The following is a 25,774-nucleotide window of genomic DNA, read 5'->3' as shown; positions in this document are numbered from 1 at the left end:
CTAACTTAGGGTATAGAGGATTCTTGAAAGAGAGAAAAATGAATATAAGGATTAAGAATTAGAAGATTCTTGCTTTTTTAAACATTAAATTAAAGCAAAACCTATACAAAGTAATATAAAATTTACCACCTGCTACACATTATTTGAATTTTTCTTCCTCTCTGCTTCGTCCATTCCCCTCTTTCTGTTTTCCAAATAATGGAATTAAAGCACTAAGAAACAATGGAAGGAACTCAGTACTGACTTGTCCTAGGTGAATGTACATTAAAAGCACATAAGAGAATAAGCTATTTTGTCACTGGAACATGTTAGTCCCTGAGGGTAAAGTATAACTGCTTAACAGCTGCCCAGTGACATACTTCAAGACTGCAAGCAAAAAATGCATCCTAGTTCCACCAGAAACTGTGGAGGGAATATTGCCTGGCAGAATAAAACCAGGATGGGATCCAGCCAACAAACTGGAGTACAAGCCCCTTTCTATTTCAAAAGGCAACTTCCAATGATCACAAATAGAGGTTTCTAATAACAGTATTCAAATAGCACCAGAATGGGTACTAATAATCATAAAGAAAGGACAATATCATATTTCACTCTCATTTTGCCCACTGAAAATAGATTTGAATGTCTTTTTTTTTTTAAAGTTCTGATGAAACAGCATGAACTTTAGAGTAACACAGAATCTAGGTTCAAATTGTACTAACTAGCCGTGTGATCTCAGCAAGTCACTTGACTTCCGTGAATTTTCTTATTTGTGCAATGAAGATAACATCTACACCTAACAAGATAGTTACGGTAATTAAATTAGGCAAAATAATGTATATAAAGGCCTAGCATATTAGCTGACATATAATATCTTTGTGACCTTGGAATCGATTTCTTACATTTGATACCAAAAGGATGATTCATAAATGAAAATATCTTACGACTCAATAATGAGACAAATAACCCAATTTGAAAATGTGGAAAAGATCTGAATTGACATTTCACCAAAGAAATTACACAAATGAACAATAGGCAAATGAAAAGATGTTCAACATCATTAGTTATTAGGGAAATGTAAATGAAAACCACAATAAGATACCTCTTCTCACTCACAAGTATTGCTAGCATCAAAAAGACAGATAATAATGAGTGTTGGTGAACACATGGAGAAAATGGAACCCTACCTAGTACACTGTTGGTGGAAATGAAAAATGGTACAGTCATTTGGGGAAAAAAAAACGTTTGTCAGTATAATAGGCAACCTTCTGAAACTGCTTCCAATAATCCCTGACTGCTGGTATGCATATCTTGTGTAATCTCACCTTGCACGTGGGTTGGATGTAAGTGACGTGCTTCTAATTAATAGAACACGGTAAAAGTGATGGGAAATCATTTCTGTTTATTTTTTTTAGATTTTTTTGATGTGGACCATTTTTTAAAGTCTTTATTGAATTTACAATATGCCTTCTGTTTTATGTTTTAGTTTTGTGGCTTCAAGGCAGGTGGGATCTTAGCTTCCTGACCAGGGATTGAAGCTGCACCCCCTGCATTGGAAGGCAAAGTCTCAACTAGTGGGCCACCAGGGAAGTCCCTCACTTCCTTTATTATGCTATAAAAGAATATGACTTCCATCTTGTTCTCATTCTCTTACTCTCTCTTTCTCTCTCTGGTGCTTCTCACGAGCTTCTCTAATGAAGTAAGCCAGACAGCTCACACGGCAAGAAACTGAGGGTAGTTTCTGGCCAAACGACAGTGAGGAAAGGAGGCCCTCAGTCCAAAAACCTTCAAGGAACTGAATTCTGACAAGCACATGAGTGAATCTGGAAGTTGATCCTTCCCTACTCAAGCCTTCAGATGAGACTGCAGTCCAGGTCAACACTTTAATTGCTGCCTATGAGAGATTATGAAGCAGAGGAACAAGATAAGCTATGCCTCTGTTCCTGAGATAATAAATCTGTACTGTTAAGCTTTCAAGGTTTGGGATAATTTGTTATATTGCAACCAATAACTAATATAGACTGTTTCTTATAAAATTAAACATAAATTTACCGTACAATCCAGCAACCCCACTCTTAGGTATCTACCCAAAAGAAATGAAAACCTATGTCTATACAAAGACTTGGACACAAATGTTCACAGCAAGATTGTTCATAAAAGCCAAAACAAAAATGGAAACAATCAGAATATCCATCAACTGGTGAACTAATAAACAAAATGTACTTTATCAATACAATAGAATACTATTCAGAAATAAACAGAAACAAAGTAATGATACATGCAACAACATACATAAACTTAAAAACATTATGTTAAGTAAAAGGAGCAGAGCAAAAGAGTACATATTGTATTATTCCTTTTATATGAGATGTCTAGAAATGCTAAGTCTATAGAGACAAAAGTCAAATTAGCGGGTGCCTAAGGCTGGGATGGTTTTTCCAGTGGTCAGGTATGGACATGAGAGTTGGACTATAAAGAAAGCTGAGCACTGAAGAATTCATGCTTTTGAACTGTGGTGTTGGAGAAGACTCTTGAGAGTCCCTTGGACTGCAAGGAGATCCAACCAGTTCATCCTAAAGGAGATCAGTTCTGGGTGTTCATTGGAAGGACTGATGTTGAAGCTGAAACTCCAATACTTTGGCCACCTGATGCGAAGAGCTGACTCATTGGAAAAGACCCTGATGCTGGGAAAGATTGAAGGCAGGAGAAGAAGGGGATGACAGAGGATGAGACAGTTGGATGGCATCACCGACTCAATGGACATGGGTTTGGGTGGACTTCAGGAGTTGGTGATGGACAGGGAGGCCTGGCGTGCTGTGGTTCATGGGGTCGCAAAGAGTCAGACACGACTGAGCGACTGAACTGAACTGAACTGAACTGAAGGGCTGGGAGGAAGAATGGGACTTGACTGCCAACAGGTACAAGGAATTTTCTTAGGGTGACAGAAATGTTCTAAAACATGGTTGCCCAACTCTGTAAATTTACTAAAAATCACTGAATTGGACACTTAAAGGTATGGAAATTATAACCAGACTATAGCTGTTTTTTTTTTTAAGAAAACTATAAGAATTTTTTACAAAATCAACAACTAATAGCTAACAACACTGATACATTCTCTCTCAAGAGGGGAGAGTTTAGCAGCTCATTCACCAATTATTATAAGAAACATCATGACAAGTGTAGCTTTTGAGCTATGATTAAGCTCATATGAGAAATCCTTATAAGACTATCATTAACTCCTTTTATTCTTGTGCAACTAATTTCATGCCCTTTTCAAAGAATTTAATAACTGCCATGTTTAAAAAACACAAGATGTATCTGCTAATTGGCAGTAAGAAACAGGCTAAAACAAGCAACTGTAAGAGTTGGCCTCACAGGACATTTCTACAGTACTTAATTATTTTATTATCTACTACTTCAGAGAATACCTAAGTAACTACTGATTTTTGTTTTCTAAATTGTACTAAAATCCATAAAAATCCAGACTTTCTAACTGTATTAGTTCTTTGTCACATTTTGTCTTTTTATGTCTTTTTATGTGGTTTTATGTCTCACTTTCCATTCTGTTAATGGTTGAGTGTGCTTTACTAGGTCATGACTATTACTTGATTAATGAGTGCTATCCCTGACCTACAAGTCAGCAGTGGTATAAAGCAAATGGGGAAGCTCTCTGAGGATTCACTCAGGAATGTGAGAGTTTAGTTCTCTCATTAGAAAAGAAGAAATTAAAGAATTATCTTTTCTATATAGTCTTAAGAGAGAGAACTAGTACAACCCGAAGGACTAGAACTGGAAAATCAAGTTCATGGTGAGTAAGAGTTCATATAAGAATGCCAGAAATAGTTCTGGACTGCAACCAATGAAGAAAGATAATAAAGGTACATTAGAGTGGATGAGTATTATGGCCAGAAGCCTAGGCTGACTTAAGAGACGCTAATAAAGTGCCTTTTCTATATTTTCCAGGGCTGCTATGAACTTCCTTGAGGAGTAACAAAGGCATGGCTGGGATTTCTGCTTCTGCAGACACAGGTGCAGAAAAGCCTGGTCCTAACAAATCTTGTCAACGTTTTTAATGCCACCAGACTGACTAACATAGTGAAACATCTACTTCCATCCCGTTTTTACTTATTCAGTTGACATAGTTAACAAATCTATTAAGGGTAAGGCCACAAATTATTTTTAATTATTAAACCATGGATTTCCACATGTAATGTTCTGACAGCATCATTCACTGCAGAATACAGTTTTTAAGACTGTCATTTCTGCAACCTCAAATCTAGATCCAACTGCAGTTGATTAAAAAGCAGATTTCAACCAGGCAGCTGAATGAGAAAACATCTGGACCTACCAGTCAGAATGAGAAAGGTCACATGTTAAATCCAGATAATCTTGTTTATTGGTGTTTGAAGGTTATACACCAAGGGCTGGATTACCAAGGTCCTCCTTTAGGCCTGGCTCTGACATCTTCATTCATCTGCTCTGTGTGTGACACTTGAAAATTCAAAGCTTTAAAACTACTGTGTTGTCAGTCACTTCCAAATGTAATTTTCCTAACTCTAAGCCTGAATACTATGTCAGCCTATTGCTAGACTGCTGAATATTAAATGCTACAAGAAACCACATAACAGAATTGTCAGGGACAGATGATGTCTATTCTTCTAAAAACCTGTTTTCCAAGTTGCCCCTCAGCAATTTTTGTGGATGAAGCATTTCCAACATTCTCTATCAAAACTTAAAAAAAAAAAAGGAAAGGCTTTTGAAACAGCAAGGAATATAATCAAAAGGTTGCCCTAGGATAGGGTTCAAATTAGTGATGAAGAAAGAAAGAGTATTGTGCCTATTTCATGATTTTCATAATTAGTATATATCAGTATTATTTTATACACACACAGGAATGAACCAAAATTGTTTGTGTTGAAAGCATAGAGACCATTACATATAAACTATTACAAAAACAGCAAAGTTAAGGAGTCTTAAGACCTTACACATGTTGGCCACGGATTTTTCATCTTCTCTAGGTTGTGGATCTACCTGTGAAAACTATACTGTACATAGAAAAATGTACAGATATCGATAAACAAAATTTCACATAGTTTTGAAGAGGTTTTCAAACCTTGAGGTATCAAGTCTATATTAGGCTTTTAATCAGGTCCAGTCTTAAATTGATGGCTCCTTAATTACATTGTATGTATTTTACATGATAGCAGTTGGTCTTCAAATTTTTTGCTTGCATAGTCTCAAAGAATTTTGAAAAATTTTTGAAAATTTTTTGAAAAATATTTACCCCTGGTATACAGTGGACATTAAGTGGATATTAAGTTGACATCTATAACTTATCATAATTTAAAAGTTTTTAGAACAAAAACACAGTTTTGTTTATTGTAAATAATGTTAAAACTCACTGCACCCTTTCAAATGGGTGTATATGGAATATAAATATTAGTGATTTGATTTACTCCCTTATGAACTTAAAAATACATAAATAATCTTTAAAAAATCAGATAATTTCTCCTTGAACTTCTATTTCCATTTTCATTTTCCCATAGAATTTTATCTTTATGCTATTCTTTTATGCTTGAGTCTTCTATTGCTCAATCTATCATATGTCTCTATAGCAAAAACAACTATAAAAAGAAAAGAAAAAAACTATATACAAAAATAAAATATTTTTATTACCATGAAGTGCTATGTGTTAATAAAATTTCTTTGAGATTGAGTTATCATTAAAATTATTAGCATAAAATTGATGAAAACAATATAGGTATGTTATAAATCTTGATCAATAATTATTAAACATAAAAAAGAAAATGTTGGGCATGCATCTCTAAATGAAATGGATGAAAGGGGCATGCATTTATAAAAGTTTCAATAGAGGAATTATCTCTTGACCCTTTGTTTGATATCTTGGAAATATATATATATATATACACATACATATATATATATTTTTTTATTGGAGTATAGTTGCTTTACAATGTTGTGTTAGTTTCTGCTGTACAGCAAAGTGAATCGATCACATGTATACATATATCCCCTCTTCCTTGGATTTTCTTCCCATTTAGGTCACTGAGTATAGCTCCCTCAGCTATACAGTCTGTTTTCATTAGTTATCTATTTTATACATAGTAATGTATATATGCCAATCCCAATCTCCCAATCCATCCCACCTCATCTTCCCCCCTTCTTGGAAATATTTACACTTTAGGGCAAAGAATTAAGATTTGGGATGGGTGAGAGATGTGCCTTTCTTCTACAAAGTGAAGAAGGATCACTATGAAAGGGGAGGTGGGAAAGAAGAACCTCAATGACAGCAGCCTAGTAGGGGAGATCAGTTCCAGGAAAGAGAACATGATGAAGATGAAGACATAGAAACTGATTCTCTTAAAATTATCCACATCCATTTAACCCTTGGAATGTCTCCCCATATCCTGGTTTGGGGAACACTGCTAAAAAAGACCTCAAGGCCAAAATGTACTCACATGCTCTTCTTCACTTAATCAATTGACAATTATTTAGTGAGCACTGGGGACAGTGTAGATGATGAATGGGTAAATGAATAGTTGGATAGAAAGGCAAAAAGAAAAATGGATAAATATTGACCATTTACTGTCAATGAATATTGACCACTTGGCATAAAAGGAGAAAGAGACTAAAGACTGTCCTTGCCATGTCATCAACTCTCTGAGGTCAACCAAGTACAGTAAGATCCCGCCCCAATGCATCAATTTGAATATAACAGGACTGGTGATTGCCTGCAGCTGTCCACTATGCCTTTCTCTGACAGGAGCAAGCTAAAATTCTTATGTTATGAGATTAGGTAGGAAGTAACTGCTTCATGATTATTTGAGACTTTTAAAGTTTAATATATGGCCAGTAATGTCTAGACTAAACTTCACTGTTGTTGCTTTGTGCTTTTTGTAATATTAATAGTATCTACCAAAAACCTCCTATATTTCATTAACTCTGTAAAAATGTGACCCCCGTATCTTAAAAGACAAAATTTCTGGGTCCTGCCTACTATGCTGTGGAGATATCTCACATACTCTTCTCCGACACTATTCGCCTTTGTGCAAATTACCTAAAAAAAAAAAAAGTCCTTTTGACAAATTATGAAAAATGATGACCTAGTGAGCCAGCATAGGATTTCATTTGGTCCTCAGTCCAGTGGCGTGCTGGGAAATGCTTAAAAACCCACTCAGAGAGGGGCCAGAGCTTCTTCATAGCATTTGCTGATGTCAGTGATATAAATATCATAGCCTATTTCAAGCTATCAACATGAAGTCAGCGGCTCACTGAAAACTTAACAAGCGGTTATGAGCTGCCTCTGGCACATCACTGGGACTCGTCTTACCCCTCAGCAGGGTGCATTCATGTGGTTACCACAACGTACCAGGGCACAGAATGGCCCGGTCACCACGCCTGGTGCCAAACTCAGTTTGAGCAGCTGAACTCCCTTGGCAAGAGCAGATGCTGGGCGAGTTACTGGGCACAAATGGGTGTTTCGTGCATACTGCTAACCAACTGGACTGGAATCTACATTTTATTTCACTCCTCTTGCCTCCACTCCAAGCAGGCGCCAGTACTATTGTTCCACAGTTAAAGGAAAGTCAAAGGAAGGGAAAGAGTTTTGGAGAACCCACTAAGGACAGTGGGCAGACCTATTTTTCTGTCCATTATTACAACTGTACATTTCTTTTCTGTGAATGACAAATATCTTCCTATAATTTCCTTTTAATTCACTGTGCCACAGAGGTTGGTGAGAAAAAAAAAAAAAGAATCCTGGGGTGTTTTTTGTTTGAAAAAAGTCAGGGAGGGGTGTCTGGGTTTTATCACCAACAGAACTTACCCGTTTGACACAGTACAAGCCGTGAAGCCTCTGCCCATTGTGAGCACTTACAGAAATCCCCTGTGAGTGAACTTCTGCAGCAAAGCACTGCTGATTTTGTAAGATAACCCCTGCATCCCATGAGCGACAGGTCTTGATCTGGGCTTGAGAGATGTAATATTTTGATAAAAAACGGCACTTCCTTTTGAAGCATGTACTTGCGTGTGCTGAGCAGTACCGCTGGAACCTCAGTGAGCGCCTAGGCGAGGCTGACTCGGTCTCTCCCAGCTCCCTCCAGCCATAGACCCCTCCTTCACACATCTAAATGTAGCAGTAATTAGCATCCATGAACCACAAATGTGGCTTGTTTTTTTTTTTCCCCCTTTCAGAAGCATCAAAATAGTTTGTATTTCTCATGAGTGCAAAAAAGTTGTACACCTCAAAAGATATTGAGACTCTGACATGGAAAACTACTGAGGACGGGAGCTCTAGCTCCTAAGGGGAGGAGAATGATTTGTTTTCAGCAAACTTTCTAACTAAAGTTCTTATCTTTGACCTAAGCATAGCATCACCATGGAGAAAATTTAAGGCCTTTCGAAAAACGATCAGATTCAAGTTTTCTCATGGAATCAGTCACGATCCTAACTCTTACATAAAGGAATAATTAAATAAATACACTACTTGCTCACCTCTGTATAATTAATTAAAAAGAAACCTATTTCACAACGAGAACCAGGTATATCCAATATTCGGTTCTAAAGATTCTGAAGATGAAGAGTGTACCCTCAAAGTTCATATATGTCAGAAATTTCAGAATGTGACTTTATTTGGAAATTGTGTCATTATAGGTGTAATTAGTTAAGAGGAAGTCACACTGGATGGGCCTTTAACCCAATGACTAGTGTTCTCGTAAGAAGAGGAGAAGACACATACCAATACACTCAGAGAAGGCCCTATGATGATTAAATTGGAGTTGTGCTGATACAAGCCAAGGAACACCCAGGATTGCTGGGAGTCACCAGAAGCTAGAAAGAGGCAAAGAAAGATTCTTTTCTAGAGCCTTTTAGAGGGACCATGGTGGCACTGACACTTTCATTTGGAACGTCTAGCTTCCAGAACTATTAGAGAATAAATTTCTGCTGTTTAAGCCACCCGGTTCGTGGTAATTTGTTATAGAAGCCCTAGGAAACTAATATGAAGGGTAAATGTGCCACTTAAGCAGAGTAAACAGCCGAAGCTGATGGATATTGAGATATACTGTATACTTTTTTGCCCAGTAGCAGCTCAAGAACAAACTGCTAGTGTAAGTAGAAAGAGATGGTGGTTGTTAGGGGAATGCTGAAAAATGGAGGCCAGTAGTATATTAAATGCAGGGTATTGGTAGCCAAATTTATATTCCCTAATTATTCAAAGAAGAAAAGCAATGCCATATTCAAAAACTCAAAACATACAGATGATGGAATTTTTCCTTCCCTATTCTAAGTGGGAAATGGTAAGGATAGGGATTCAATTTCAGAGGAAGAAGAACTGAAACAAAAAGCTGTGAGGTTCTATGTCAGACATTCTGCCTTTAACTGCATTTCTTTCTCACAGGGCCCTGCTGGGATGACACCCACCATCTGGTGTGTCATCTCTACCTAGTCATATCCTAGGTACACTACTGTTAAAACACATTTTACCTCTAACCCTGATCTCCAGAGGCTTTATTTTATTGTATTCCTCTGTGAACACAGGCCAGATACAAACAATAAGAATATTTTCTCTTGTGATACGTATGACTACTTTAATTTCTACTTTTGACATTATAATATCTCAATGATGTTTTCAATCCAATAGGAAAGTCCCAATATCCTCTGTATTCAGTGAAGTGCCTATGATACTCCCAGCACTCATCCAATGCTAAACAAAAATAAAGACCTGGGGAACCCTTGGTTATTTCTTACTGCTCAAGATCAGTTCAACTTAGGGGAGTTCAAGGGAGAATGGATACATGTATATGTATAGCTGAGTCCCCTCACTGTTCACCTGAAACTATCACAACATTATTTGTTAATCAGCTACATCCCAAAATAAAATAAAAAGTTAAAAAAAATCAGTCTGACAACAGTTGGAGTTGGTCACTACTAAGATGAGAAATAATTGTTCACAGGAGTCAATGACTAGGCTGGAAAAAGAACTCTCAACCTCTTCAAAAATCCAGGTGGATTATATCACTTCCTAGATGAGTATTTTTGAAAAGATTTAAATGTGGGCCACGAGGGTTGTTTTTTTTTCTCAAAAAGCTTATAATGTAATGGGGTGAAAATTTGTCATGCACAAACAAATCCAGATAGAGTACAATAAGGCTTAAATAAACAGTAACTAAACACACACCCAAACATCAGCTCTAAGACCATACTTGAGGAGGCAGGGGTTGGCACAGTACAAGAAGGCCTCATGGAGGAAATAAACTTGAATTGATTTAAATATCTCTAGTGCTTCAATCTACTAGATTTACATTTTCAGGAAGAAAAGAGGAACCAACTGAGTGGTAGACACAACACTGAATCCACAAATGGTTTTATTTGTGACCAACTGGCTTATATAAACTGTAGTGGCACAAAGCTATATCTACAGTACATGTGTGTGATAAACAGAGCTGTTAGTGATGTATATTTTTCAAATTTAAAAAATAATCCCGTTAGACCCCCACTGATGCCTTTTTGATATGGTTACATGAACCTTGCTCCTTTCAAGAACAATAGCTTTCTTAAGCTATCACACAATACACGCATACACTAGGCCAAGAGTCAGCAAACTATGGCTTGCGGGCCAAATCTGACCCCCTCAGTGCCTGACTTTATCAGTAAAGTTCTTGAAGGCCATGCACATTCATTTCCGCACCTGCTACAGTTGCTTTACATTACAACAGCAGAGTTGAGAAGCTGCAACAGAAATTGTGTTGCCCACGAAGTCTAAGATATTTACTACCTGGCTCTTTACAGAAAAAAAAATTGCCAACTCCTGCACTAGGGAAACAAGTATGGGAAACAAGTAAACATAAGTTAAATGTTTACACCTTTTAAAAGTTTCTTTTCCCAAATATTTTATTTTGTTTCTCAAACAACAATACTAGTTGGGTAAAGCCTTTTCCCTCTAAAAATTTAGTCGGTCTTTCCACAAGAGAAAAATAAAGCAAGTGTTTCTAATTTTTCTATAAAATGATTTTCTAAGAGTTGGAAAATTAGAAAGAGGCACATGACACATTTAAATATGTACATTAAACATGATTACAATTATTCTGAATTTAAAACATTCCAAGATTGGTCAGGTCTTAGTGTCTAAAACTTTGGAGGACATTAAAACACACTTCCACAAACTTAAATAAACTAAGATCCTCTAAAGCATACTTTTAAAATAATCATTACATTACAGCTAAATTTCTCTAATTACCTTTTTTTTTTGGTATGCGGGATCTTAGTTCCTTGATTAAACCCATGCCCCCTGCAGTGGAAGTATGGAGTCTTAACTACTGGACCACTAGGGAGGTCCTCCTAATTCCGTTTAAAAGTATAATCCTAACTCTAGTCTTAATGTTTCCCTATGCTAAATATGGGGCTTCCCTGGTTGCTCAGACGGTAAGGAATCTGCCCGCGATATGGGACACCAGGGTTCAATCCATGGGTTGGGAAGATCCCCTGGAGGAGGGCCTATTCAATCCATGCTGAATATGGCAGAAGTCCCTTAATATATCGATATATTAAGATTCATTACTTATCTTTCCTCAGGCAATGCTACTTTTCAATTCTGTTATTTCATATTTTAGCATGTATAATTTGTATATACTGATCATATGGTATCTTTTTAAAAAGCAGACACCTGGTAACAATATTTCCCAAGGTATATGACCCTGATCAAGTGCCAGCATTATGTTACATTACAGTACAGCAGTCAGCTTAATCATGAAATGATGAATTAATCTTTCAATGCTAAAGGTAGCTTATTCACTTCTAAATTGGACTTAACAGAAAGAACTGTTTCTTCTCTTTCCCAAATTATTTAGAATTATTGATAATATCTTCTAGTCTCTAACAAGAACTACATGACACTCCCAGACCCTTAACAAGTGAGAAAAATAGACAACTATTCCAGTAATCCACTGACGTGTAGCTGGAGATGACAGCAGTTGGAGATGACCCTCGGCAGCACTTCTCGATCAGGGTCATAATACTGTTGCATGGACTCCTCGAGAAGTGCTACAATACATGGCTTTTTATAATATTTGTTTTAAATTCCTATAGTTGAACAGAGTTATGTGGTTTCTTCTTTATATTTCAATACTCAATCTTTTCCCCCCAACTATCTGAAAACATAAAACTCAAAGGCTACTTCTGAACCCAGAGCAAAGTCTAACGTAAGTTGTAAATTCCCAGACTGAAATTAGGATAGGGATCACCATTTCAATCCTAAACTTCTTGGTGTTATCCACCAGACCTCAGAAACCCTAATTTGGAAAAATGCAAGCCAATGACATGGTTATCATTTGCCTCATTCTGAATGTGACTCCATGGTTGTTGCCTTCAGAAAGTTGCACAAAGTTGGTAGAACACCATATGCCTTTCCTCAGCACAAATGACCACATCCTGTGCCAGGCAGCAATTTTCAGTCTCTGTGGTTAAGAACTGGTACAAATTAATGTATAGCTAGGCAGAGCTGGAATGTTAGTTGAAGCTGTGATTTGAATCTCAGAAGTTTTAGACATAGACTTTCATTTCTTGGGCCTTAAGAATCTAAGACAAAAGAAGAAGATTCAGAGAAACAATTTTTGTCTTTTTCTTTTCTTCCTTTAAGGAAGAAGTGTGTGTATGCATGTGTGTATTTTTAACTAAACAAATATTTACTGCACATCTACTGCCAAGTGTATTCTAGGTACTGCAAATACCTAGAGCAAAAAAGAAAACTCAAGATCCTGGCTCATGAAGGGTGGAAAAAGAGACACAATAAACAAATAAAACTCCAAAATTATCCATTGCAAAGTGCCACGCAGAGAATTAAAATAGGCTACTGTGTTAAAATAACTGGGTTGTCAAGGAAAGTCTCTCTGAAGAAATGTCATTAAGATGAGATCTGAGTGATATTCACAAAGCAGTACTGATAATATTTATCAACATACACATTAATACAAAATGCTTGCAATGCTAACATAAATATAGTGCTCAAAAGTCACAAAAACAGTCTGGAAGTATTTCATATGCTAATATAGACTATATTTGAGTGGTAGATCAGAAGTCGATTTTTCTTTTTTCTGTTTCTACAAACTTTCCAAACTGTGGTAAAACACAAAAATACATTTAGTCTTTGTTCCCAATTCCTTACACAGAGTTCCTAAAACCCTTGAAATTTCTTGAGTGATAGGAGTGTCTTTTGCTATTCATAACAAGCTCCTTTCAATCATACCTGAACTTGTGCTACTGAGGTAACTTGGGGTGCAAGCCCCTAGATAGCCTCAGGATGGGCTGGTCACCAGAAACACCAAGTGATCAGAGGACTGGAATTTTCAGCACCACCAACCAACCTCCAAGAAGGGAACTGGAGATTGAGCTCTATAAATACTTCTGAACTGTAAGATTCAGAGAGCATCCGGTGAAGACATCAAACTGCTGAGAAGGTGGTGTGCCCAGGGAGGGCATGGAGGCTTTGCACCCCACCCCACCCCCCATCCCATAGCTTGCCCTATGCATCTCTTACATTTGACTGTTCTTGAGTTGTATTCTTTATGATAAACCAGTTATAATATGTAAAGTGCTTTCCTAAGTTCTGAGTCATTCTAGCAAATTATCAAACCTGGGAGTCGGGGGGAGTTGTGGGAAATCCTAAATTTGTAGTCAAATTGGACAAAAGTGCAGGTAACCTGGGGACCTGGTACTTTCAACTGGTGTTTGAAGTGAGGGTAGTCTTGTCGGACTGAGCCCTTAACCTGTGGGTTTTGCGCTAACTCCAGAAGTTAGTATCAGAATTGAATTGATGTTTGGAGAATCAGTTGTTGGTGATGGAAAACATCCCAGAGTAGGTGTCAGGAGTGGGATTTGCTAGAACAGCCCTTGCTCATAGAAAATATAGTTTGGGAAGAAAAAGAGGGGAATGAAGAACCTCTGATCCTTGGCCACATGGTCACCCATGTTAAAGAGAAGCAGTTATGCTAGGATCAGTTACTATAAAGTAAAATTACCCAGAGTATTCAGAGATGGATCCAACTCTTGGGAAGCTGATTCACTGGATACATGCAGAAATGCAAACTGATAAGAAAAAAGTGAAGTGCATAATTCCTTGATCACTGTTATTGGCAAGAGCTGAAATGAAGAGAGTTCTGGGTCAGACCTTGATGATGGACCAAGCTCAGATTTCAGTTGGATTCTGCTTCAGATACGAGGCTCAAAGTTTCCCCTAAAAAGAAAAACTATGCAGAAATCGCAGAGAGTACCTCTCAGAAGGTACTTCATGTGGTAGAAAGGCAAAACCAAGAAACTACTGAAACCAGGGGGTAGAATGTGAAGGAGTTGTCTTATTTTGTGAATCAGTACCATAAGTTTCCTGGAGAACTTTTAGTAAAACAGATTGTGAGAGTGACTAATTTAGGGGCACTGTCTTTAGTTCTGAATGCTATAGAGTGGAAGAGCATGTCTGGGTTGATAAAGGACCCACTGCTCATTATGAAACAACTGCAGATGGTTACACAAGACCCAGACACACAGCATGTTTTCCATGAGGAAATGGTCAGCCTGGTGGACTGGATAAAAGCCACCATAAGGTCTGCTTACCCTGAGAAAGAGGACCATCCAACTCCCTCTGTAAGTGCCAAGTAGAACAACCCAGATGAAGCAGCTGATATGTTTCATATGTAAGCCAGATGAGACTGACTTTATGACAACCAAGATAGTCACTCACTGAATATGCCTATTACCCAAGTCATAGTAAATGCTGTGGATTAAGGGGGTGTTCTGATTGATTTCAAACATACACAGCAGTAAGTGGCAGCTTGCAGCAAGTAGCAGTAAGCAGCACCTAGAAGCAAGGTCTTAGTTTCCCAGACTGGGAGTCCTAACCACTGGACCACAGGGGTCAGCAGTTAGGGTCTGAGTCCCTAGTCTTTGTCTGCCTAGTCAAGAACAAATTCAGGTGAGGAGGTAGAAGGTGAAGAGTAAAGTAATAAGTTTATTAAAAAGGAAAGTACATGCAGAAAGGCACACAGGTGAACTCAGAGAGAGAATTGCACCTTTGGGAAGTTTAAATTCTTTATAAGGGGGCAGTTTTTCAGGTCTTGTCTTCCCTTAGGCCAATCAACTTGTTTTGTCCCCTCCCACCAGCCCACCAGTTAATTTGTCTCAGGACTCTCCCCTGAAGTGTGCAAGCACCCTTAGCCAAGATGAATCTTGAAGTGAAGGCTTCTTGGAAAAGTAAGACTCATTATGGCCTGGCATTAACCCCTGATTTTTGACCCCAAGGAGCCTTTCTGCACATGTGTAGTGTCTCTGTTGTCCCAAAGTGTGTGTGTGGGGAGGGGGGGCGGGGGCTGAGATCCTTTACTCTCACCCAAACGGAGTTTTGCCCATTTGTCCTTGCCATGACTATTATCTTAAGGTTTTTACAAGAGACAAAGACTGGCTATTTACCCTGTTTCTTCTGTTACTTGCATTTTGGAGGGCAAACAGGAGGCTGATTGTAAATGCCTTGACTAGAGCCCACCTATCTCTTGTTTCAGGAATGCAAACAGGAGGCTAATTGTAAGTATCTAGCCTATTGTAAGAAGAAGCCCACTTCTTCCTGCCCCATGAAATGCAAACAGGAGGCCAGTTGTCTAACCTGGAGTCCATCTATCTCCTACCTCATAAGCATGCACATGTTATATATAGCATGGTAAAGTTACTGCAGCCACAGAAGGAGATGAGAATGAGGCCTGAAAGGAAGAAGTTTATTACGCTCACATGATCCATAGAAGGGGTCACCACATAACAAACAGGGCCACAGGGGAAAGTGCCAGTGCCAGTCAGAATGCAGAAAAGAGCAAGGAAAATCCTAGGCTAAGAGCCTTCATTGGACTTTCTGAGAAAAGGCAAGCAGGCAGGATAAACAGTTAAGGACTGGTTGGTTTGAATAATTATAGCAGGCTTTGTGACAAGTGGTCTCTAGTTGTCTGGTACTTGGCCCTGGATTGATTTCAGGCAAGGGAAATATAGGTTGAGTTCATGAGATTTAGATAAGGAGATAGTAGTTGCGGGGTCAGACTCAGGATTTGGTTGGTTTGTATATGAAAAGCATGCTCCTGGTCAAGTCCTTTGCTATCTCTAACAGAAGCAGAAGAGATTAAGAAGAGGTGGCAAGAATACACAGAAAAGTTATACAAAAAAAATGTCTTAATGACTCGGATAACCATGATGGTGTGATCACTCACCTAGACGCAGACATTCTGGAGTGTGAAGTCAAGTGGGCCTTAGGAGCTCCAGCTGAGCTATTTCAAATCCTAAAAGATGATGCTCTTAAAGTGCTACAGTCAATATGTCAGCAAATTTGGAAAACTCAGCAGTGGCCACAGGACTGAGAAAGGTCAATTTTCATTCCAGTCCCAAAGAAGAGCAATGCTAAAAAATGTTCAAACTACCATACAGTTGCACTCATTTCATATGCTAGCAAGGTTATTCTCAAAATCCTTCAAGCTAGGCTTCATGAACCGAGAAGTTCCAGATGTACAAGCTGGATTTAGAAAAGGCAGAGGAACCAGAGATCATATTGCCAACATTTGTTGGATCATAGAAAAAGCAAGAGAATTACAGAAAAACATCTACTTTTGCTTCATTGACTACACTAAATCCTCTAACAGTGAGGATCACAACAAACTGTGGAAAATTCTTAAAGAGATGGGAATACCAGACCACCTCACCTGTCTCCTGAGAAACCTGTATGCAAGTCAAGAAGCAACAGTCAGAATCAGACATGGAAGAACTGACTGGTTCAAAACTGGGAAAGGAGTATGACAAGGCTGTATACTGTCATCTTGCTTATTTAACTTATATGCAGAGTACATAATGCGAAATGCCAGGCTGGATGAAGCACAAGCTAAATCAAGATTGCTGAGAGAATTATCAACAACCTCAGATATGCAGATGATACCACTCCAATGGCTGAAAGTGAAGAGGAACTAGAGAGCTTCTCAATGAGGGTGAAAGAGGAGAGCGGAAAAAGTTGGCTTAAAACTCAACATTCAAAAAACTAGGATGAAGGCATATTGTCCCATCACTTCATGGAAATAGAAGGGGAAAAGGTGGAAGCAGTGACAGATTTTATTTTCTTGGGCTCCAAAATCATTGTAGATTGTGATTGCAGCCATGAAATTAAAAGATGCTTGCTCCTTGGAAGGAAAGCTATGACAAACCTAGACAGCATACTAGAAAGTAGAGCCATCTCTTTGCTGACAAAGATCCATATAGTCAAAGCTATGGTTTTTCCAGTAATCGTGTACAGATGTGAGAGATGAACCATAAAGAAGGCTGAACGCTGAAGAATTGATGCTTTCAAATTGTGGTGCTGGAGAAGGCTCATGAGAGTCCCTTGGACTGCAAGGAGATCAAACCAGTCAATTCTAAAGGAAATCAGCCCTGAATACTCACTGGAAGGACTAATGCTGAAACTGAAGTTTCAACACTTGGCCACCTGATGCGAAGAGCTGACTCACTGGAAAAGACCCTGATGTTGGGAAAGATTGAGGGCAGGAGGAGAAGGGGGCAGCAGAAGATGAGATGATTATACAGCATCACTGACTCAATAGACTTGAATTTGAGCAACTCTGGGAGATAGTGAAGGATGGGGAAGCCTGGCGGGCTGCAGTCCATGGGGTCGCAAAGAGTCGGACACGACTTAGCGACTCAACAACAACAAGTACTGGTTATCCCTGGAAAGTCAGTCTTTCCCTGGATCTGAAAGGCTCCAAAACATCACAACATCAAAAATACAGAAAATAAGAAAATATAGTTAATATAATAGGCCTTGTGATGAATAGATGCCAAAAAGACAAATATAGAATCTAAGAAAACACAAAACAGGGGACCTCTTTTGCATGGGCGTCCCATTTAATATTATTGCTTCAAAATTCAGCAACAGTCTCTCAGGCTTATTGAATCTGCTGTCTCAGCTTCCTCTCTTGTCTTTCAGATGCTAATAAAAACATTAGGTTAATTAACAAGAAAATGAGGAGAGGTAGAGGGAGAGTCAAGGGACTTGTCCCAGCAAGGTAGAAAATTGTAAATGGTTATTGAGAAGTAAGATTAATAAAGGAAACATTGATAGGGCCAAAATAAAGAAGAAAAGGAAAGGAGGAGAGTCAAGACACTCAGCAGAATGAAAATCTTTAGATAGTTATAAAGAAACTGGAAAAATAAAATGGACATCAAAAGAGTTAAAATAAAGGTCATAAAATAGCATTATGGAAGGCTGGGTGGACCAAAGGGACCCCCTGCTAGTTCCCCTACTTTAAAGGGCCCCAAAGAGTCAGACATGACTCAATGACTAAACGACAACAAAGTCTACTCTATTCACTCCAGTGTAAAAATCAGAAGGTAAAGATTGCAGTGAGAAATCTGATCTGAAATCATCTAGGGCAACAGTCAGGCAGATTAATCTCTGTCATAACAAAAGAACCAGGGTCCCCAGCTCAACCTGTCACTTAGGGACCCAAAGTCTTCTGCCAGTCATAAGAGAGGAGAAGAAAAGTTTCTGGAACTCCATGGCATGGGTACCTCAAGCACTATAGTACCTGAACTTGTTAGTGAAGCCCTAAAGAGGGCTTTCATTAGATTGAGAGAATATAGAAATGTAAGGGTTGATAGGATTAAGGCAGTGGTTTGGATGAAAATTGGGATGTTTTAAACAGGTTTTATTTGGAGAAATTGTGCCTCCTTCACCTGAATGTTTTATAAGAATGGATATTATGTCTGATTGGGAAACATCTCCCTTACCTAATATTGTAAAATTAACCCCTGTGGAGGGGGCTAACTTAGAGTTGTAATTTAAAAAATCGGGATGAAGACCTAAATAGACATTTCTCCAGAGAAAACATACATGTCAACAGGCCAACAGGCACATGATAAGATGTTCAAAATCACTAATTATTAGAGAAATGCAAATCAAAATTACAATGAAGTTCCACCTTACACTGATCAGAATGGCCTTTAATGAAAAAGTCTTAATGAAAATAATAAATGCTGGGGAGGGTGTGGAGAAAAGAGAACCCTCCAACACTGTTGGTGGGAATGTAAATTGGTGCAGTTACTATGGAAAACAGTAAGGAGGTTCCTCAAAAAACTAAAAATAGAGCTGTCATATGATCCCTATGATCCAGTCCCACTCCTGGGCATATATACAGACAAAACTACAGTTCAAAAAGATACACGCACGCCAGTGTTCACTGCAGCACTATCTACAACAGCTAAGAGACCGAAGCAACCTAAATATCCACCGATTGATGAATGGATAAAGAAGATGTGGTACATATACACAAGGGAATACTTGTTATTATTGTGTAGTTGCTAAGCCGTGTCCAACTCTTCTACAATCTTATGGACTGTAGCCTGCCAGACTCCTCTGTCCCTGGGATTTCCCAGGCAAGAACACTGTAGTGGGTTGCCATTTCCTTCTCCAGGAATCCTCCCCACCCAGGAATCAAACCCACATCTCCTGCAAGAGCAGGCAGATTCTTTAACCACTGAGTCACCAGCCTCAGACATAAAACAAAATGAAACAATGCCATTTGAGGTAACATTGATGGACCTAGAGACTGTCATACTAAGTGAAGTAAGTCAGACAGGAAAAGACAAATATCATATGATATGACTTACACGTGGAATCTAACATGTGACACAAATGAACTTATTTATGAAATGGAAACAGACTCATAGAAAACAAACTTATAGGTTACCAAAGGGGAAAGGAGCTGAGGGAGAAGTAAATTAGGAATTTTGGATTAGCAGATACAAACTACTATATATAAAATAGATAAACAACAAAGTCATAGAGGACTATATTCAATATCTTGTATATATCATAATGGAAAAAAACATGAAAAATAGTATGTATTTATATATATATATATATATATGCAAAACTGAATACCAGAATACCAGACCATCTTATCTGTCTCCTGAGAAACCTGTGTGTAGGTCAAGAAGCAACAGTTAGAACCCTGTATGGAACAACTGATTGGTTCAGGATTGAGAAAGGAGTACAACAGGGCTGTCTGCTGTCACCTTTTTTTTTTAATCTATATGCTGAGCACCTCACGAGAAATGCTGGGCTAGATGAGTTAAAAGCTGGAATCAAGATGGGTGGGAGCAACATTGACAACCTCAGATATGCGGATGATACCACTCTAATGGCAGAAAGCGAAGAGGAACTAAAGAGCCTCTTGATGAGGATGAAGGAGGAGTGTGAAAGAGCCAGCTTAAAACTAAATATTAAAAAAACTAAGATCATGGTATCCAGCCCCATTACTTCATGCAAATAGAGGGGGAAAAGGTGGAAGTAGTGACAAATGTCCTCTTCTTGGGCTCTAAAATCACTGCGGATGGTGACTGTGGCCATAAAATCAGAAGACATTAGCTTCTTGACAGGAAAGCTATGACAAACCTAGACAGTCATTACTCTGCTGACAAAGGTCCATATAGTTAAGGCTATGGTCTTCCCAGTGGTCATGTACAGTTGTGAGAGCTGGACCGTAAAGAAGGTGGAGCACCGAAGAATTGATGCCTTCGAACCGTGGTGCTGGAGAAGACTCCTGAGAGTTCCACGGACAGCAAGATCAAACCAGTCAATCTTAAGGGAAATCAACTTTGAATACTTATTGGATACTGAAGCTGGAACTCCAGTATTTTGGTCATCTGATGCGATTTACAGCAGACTCATTGGAAAAGTCCCTGATGCTGGGAAAGATTCAGGGCAGGAGAAGAGGGTGTCAGGATGAGATGGCTGGATGGCATCACCAATGCAATGTACATGAACTTAGGCAAACTTCGGGAGATGATGAGGGACAGAGAGGCCTAATGTGCTGCAGTCCATGGGGTTGCAAAGAGTCGGACATGACTGGGCGACTGAACAACAACATGTACACCTGAATCACTTTGCTGTATACCAGCAACTAACAGAACATTGTAAATCAACTATACTTCAATTTTTTTAAAAAAAGGAATATAAGAGTTGATGGATTAAGGTGAAAGTTTGGAGGAAAACTGGTATGTCCTAAGTGATTGCATCTCTTTTACCTGAATGTATTATGGGAATGGTTGCTGTGTCTGACCAGGGTACTCTTTTGTAGAAAAGGAGCCATGAAAATCTATCCTTCAAGTAATATTAATTGGACATGCTAAATGAGGATGAATAAGATTGCCCAAGTCCACATAGGGTAGAAGAGAAGCTGGAGCACTGGCGTGGACAAATTCTATGCAATAGTTCTATGTGGAGCATAGACTGGGGCTTATGGCAAAAACCTGGGAGTGCTTCCTAGTGACAACTATGGCAATGACGGAATAGAGAATTTCTACTTGAGGGGCAAGTAGTAGGCTTATATCAGATATTAATTGAAACTGCCCCAATGATTGCAGGACAAACAATAATCTCAATATCTGAAATACCCATGGTATCTTAGATGGTGTCAGAAAAACACTCTAATGAGGAGGGCAATGCCCAGAAGAGTTCCACAAGAAAATGGAAATGGTTTACACAGGATTATGCTATAAGAGAATGCAAGCTGGAGATACAAGCAGGGAGCCTCTTTTCTACTAGGGCTGACTTTGGAACTGTGTAAGGAGCTGCCAGATTCTATCATCACTTGGACAGTGCCCTATAAACAGCTCTTTTTTTTAAGCTTTTTATTTTTTATTGGGGTATAGCCGATTAACAATGTTGTGATAGTTTCAGGTGGACAGTGAAAGGACTCAGTCATACATATACATATATCCATTCTCCCCAAAACTCCCCTCCCATCCAACTTGCCACATAACATTGAGCAGAGTTCCATGTGCTGTACAGTAGGTCCCTGTTGGTTATCCATTTTAAATATAGAACAGTATACATTCCATCCTAAACTATCCCTTCCCAGCATCGTCTCCCTGCCCCAACCCCAGCAGCAACCATTAATTTGTTCTCTATGTCTGTGAGTCTCTTTCCCCTATAAAGAGTTCTTATGTTAAGTTGCTCAGTTGCGTCTGACTCTTTGCGGCCCCTGCCAGGCTCTTCTGTTCATGGAATTTTCCAGGCAAGAATACTGGAGTGGGTTGCCAGTACCTACTCCAGGAAATGTTCCAGACCCAGGGATTGAACCCAAGTCTCTTATGTCTCCTGTATCATAAGATTCCACTAGCACCACTTGGGAAGCCCAAACAGCTCTTGACTAACCAACAAAGGTCTGCTTGATGTATGGATGGCAGTCCAAGGTAAATGGCCAATACCCTATTTGAAAGACCTTCTTCAATCTTCTGATTGAAGAAGGTAAAAACAAATCAGTTTGGTAGGATGAATTACATGCTGCTTTCCTAACAGTTATGGAAGAATCGAACAATAATGAAAGCCTCTATGTTTTGGTTTTTACCTGACTCATGAGTGATGGTCAATGACCTGGCCATATTGATAGGCAGAAGGCAATAGAAATCTGGCCTGTTAAAGGGATGACCACATGGAGTAGCTGCTGCTGCTGCTAAGTCGCTTCAGTCGTGTCCGACTCTGTGCGACCCCATAGACGGCAGCCCACCAGGCTCCGCCGTCCCTGGGATTCTCCAGGCAAGAATACTGGAGTGGGTTGCCATTTCCTTCTCCAGTGCATGAAAGGGAAAAGTGAAAGTGAAGTCGCTCAGTCGTGTCCGACTCTTAGCGACCCCCATGAAGTAGAGCCCTGCAGAAATCACTATGGAAACTGGAGAGTACATTAAAGTAGGACAGGTTGATATTCAACAGAAGAACCTCCTTCCAGACTAGATGATGATCAGTCATCCATGGATATCGTGGTATATTAGCTTGAGATGGCAACCTGGGTACATGAAATGAGTAGACATTTGGGGACCAAAGTAGTACAGAGGGCTGAATCTGGACATATTCCTTTTGCACTCTTTGAGGCTCAAAATGCCAACAAGAACTGTTCAGTATGCCAACAAGAGAAACAGAGGCTGCAGATGGTTATGGGGGGATTCCTCAGGGGGAAGACCCCACACATAGCTGGCAAGTGGATTACACTGAACCAATGTCAGTAGCCCCAGCAGGGCTACAAATGGGTTTCGACAGAATAGACATTGACTCTCTACTGAGTTTTGCTTACCTGGTGGTAGATGCAAAGAGTCCAAGTACTATAAAATAATTGGAATAGAAGATATTGAACCCATTTGGATCATCAAATCACATTTTATCAGAGAAAGAAACACACTTTACAGCTCATAATGTCAAATAACGAATAGTCAGAGAGATTCTTCTCAGAATAAGTTTCATAGAAAATTGGAACAAGCATTTGAAATACTCATTATTTAAAACAGGGGGAGATGGAGGCATGAAGTGTTGGTTAACGTGTTTTCAAGAGTAAAAAAAAAAAGAAGGTACAATCTGTTTGTAGGATATATATTAAGTTTTAAGTTGACCTTAAAATGCATTCCAATATACATCAGGTGCAGACAAATACTGTTTGATTCCATTTACACAAGACACCTAGAATAGTCAAATTCATGGAGTCCGCTAGTACACTGGGAGACAGAAGGGGCTGGGGGGTAGAGGGTGGGGAGGGGGAATAGGGAGTTAGTATTTAGTGGGGACAGAGTCTCAATTTAGGAAGGTAAAAAATTCAGGAGATGGATGATGGTGAGAGTTGCACAACAATGTAAAGGCACTTGGTGCCACTGAACTGTATAATTAAATCTGGTTAAAATAGTATGTTTTATATTATGTGACTTTTACCACAACAAAAAAATTTTGATAAATTAAAACATTAAAAAAAAATACACTGAACATAAGGAGCTAAGGCAGCGTTGTTCCCACCAGATGGATTCCTCTGTTTCTCTGGTGGATCTGGGGAAGAGAGGGTGGTGAGAGGCTGCTGGTATGACTGCAATTTTTTCGTGAGAGGAAGATGATGGTCTGACTATATGATTCTTTCCAAGGAGAGAGGACACTGCTACGATAAATATACTTTTTGTTTTCTTCTCCATATACTTGAACTTTCTCTTTCCAATCTGATGCCCTGTGGTCATAGGACCAGGGATGCGACTACAAGTGCCAGAAACAGGGATGATTCCTAGGCAAGAAACTGTAACTATAGTTTTACACCTTTATGTCAGAATTCCTAAAGGCCTGGTAGGGCAGGTAGTGCCTTCCTTCTATTTGACAAAATCAAGGTTAACGCTTGAAAGTAGCTATCGCCTGGTGGTAAAAAAAAAAAAAAACAGACCAGTATTTATGTAGCTAAGTAATTCTACCCTATATGAATAGAAATGAACTGAAGGGGAGGCACTTACTACACTAGCATGTTGTCTGAAATCTAGAACAGCACAGTTGCTAAATCTAAAGTTCCTTCCAAATGTGGAAAAGTTTAGGTATAAATAAATGGAGAGAAGGAGGAACAGTAGTTCAGGGTAAAGGAATGAATCAATGGGCTATGCAAATGAAGGAAATCTAATATCATATTACAATCTCAACAGAGGCTCAGAGCAAGGGAATAATACTGTCTTTTAGCTCAATTATGGGCTTCCCTGGTGGCTCAGATGGTAAAGAATCCGCCTGCAATGCGGGAGAGCTGGGTTCAATCCCTGGGTTGGGAAGATCCCTTGGAGAAGGTAACCCACTCCAGTATTCTAGCCTGGAGAATTCCATGGACAGAGGAGCCTGGTAGGCTACTGACTATGGGATCACAAAGAGTCGGACGCAACTGAGCAACTTTCACTTTAGCTCAATTATACCAGATGCTTGAAAAGATGAAACCATGTATTGCTGAGACTACTTGTGCCTTTGGAACTTGACAAGATCAAATGGAAGCACACAAATCTGAGTGGTCTCACCCTTGAAGACATTTTCATATGACATGATGATGGACTAGACTAATTAATGACTGAATGTGACTCTAGTGATGTACCAGTATCTTTTGACTTATATGGTGCTTTTGCTATAAGAGATTAGTGGTCAGAGACAAAATATACGTTTGGTCTTTGTCCCAGGTTCCTGGTATGAAGTTCCTAGTTCAGTTAAGTCACTCAGTCATGTCTATCTCTTTGCAACCCCTGGACTGCAGCACGCCAGGCCTCCCTGTCCATTACCAACTCCCAGAGTTTACTCAAACTCATGTCCATTGAGTCGGTGATGTCATCCAACCATCTCATCCTCTATCATCCCCTTCTCCTCCCGCCTTCAATGTTTCCCAGCATCAGGGTCTTTTCAAATGAGTCAGTTCTTCCCATCAGGTGGCCAAAGTATTGGAATTTTAGCTTCACCATCAGTCCTTCTAATAAATATTCAGGACTGATTTCCTTTAGGATGGGTTGGTTGGATCTCCTAGCTGTCCAAGGGACTCTCAAGAGTCTTCTCCAGCATCACAGTTCAAAAGCATCAATTCTTCGGCACTCAGCTTTCTTTATAGTCCAACTCTCACATCTGTACATGACTATTGGAAAACCATAGCTTTGACTAGATGGACCTTTGTTGGCAAAGTAATGTCTCTGCTTTTTAATACGCTGTCTAGGTTGGTCATAAATTTTCTTTCAAGGAGCAAGCGTCTTTTAATTTCATGGCCGCAGTCACCATCTGCAGTGATTTTTGAGCCCCCCAAAATTAATTCTCTCACTGTTTCCATTGTTGCCCCATCTATTTGAAGTTCCTAAAACCCTTGGAATTCCCTGAGTCATAAGAATGTCTTTTGTTATTCATAACAAGCCCCTTTCAATAACACCTGAGTTTATGCTACTGAGGTAACTTAGGTTGCAG

At 39.2% G+C, this 25,774-nt stretch overlaps 1 protein-coding gene and 1 long non-coding RNA gene across 7 annotated transcripts in view; both read right to left on the bottom strand.

Moving 5' to 3' along the window:
• IKZF3 (IKAROS family zinc finger 3) overlaps nucleotides 1-25,774 on the bottom strand; it is a 90,660-nt gene that overhangs the window by 38,568 nt on the left and 26,318 nt on the right. The window lies entirely within an intron of this gene.
• On the bottom strand, nucleotides 21,679-25,595 carry LOC145543778 (uncharacterized). Its single transcript, XR_014081041.1, has 2 exons — nucleotides 24,695-25,595; nucleotides 21,679-22,609 (listed from the first exon to the last, which is right to left on the bottom strand). It is a non-coding gene; the product is annotated as an uncharacterized LOC145543778 (long non-coding RNA).

This window comes from Giraffa tippelskirchi, chromosome 3 (genome assembly GCF_054371585.1).
Source record: "Giraffa tippelskirchi isolate mGirTip1 chromosome 3, T2T-mGirTip1v1.2.pri, whole genome shotgun sequence".
In the NCBI taxonomy this organism is placed as follows: domain Eukaryota; kingdom Metazoa; phylum Chordata; class Mammalia; order Artiodactyla; family Giraffidae; genus Giraffa; species Giraffa tippelskirchi.
This window is presented reverse-complemented; position numbering and strand designations above follow the sequence as displayed.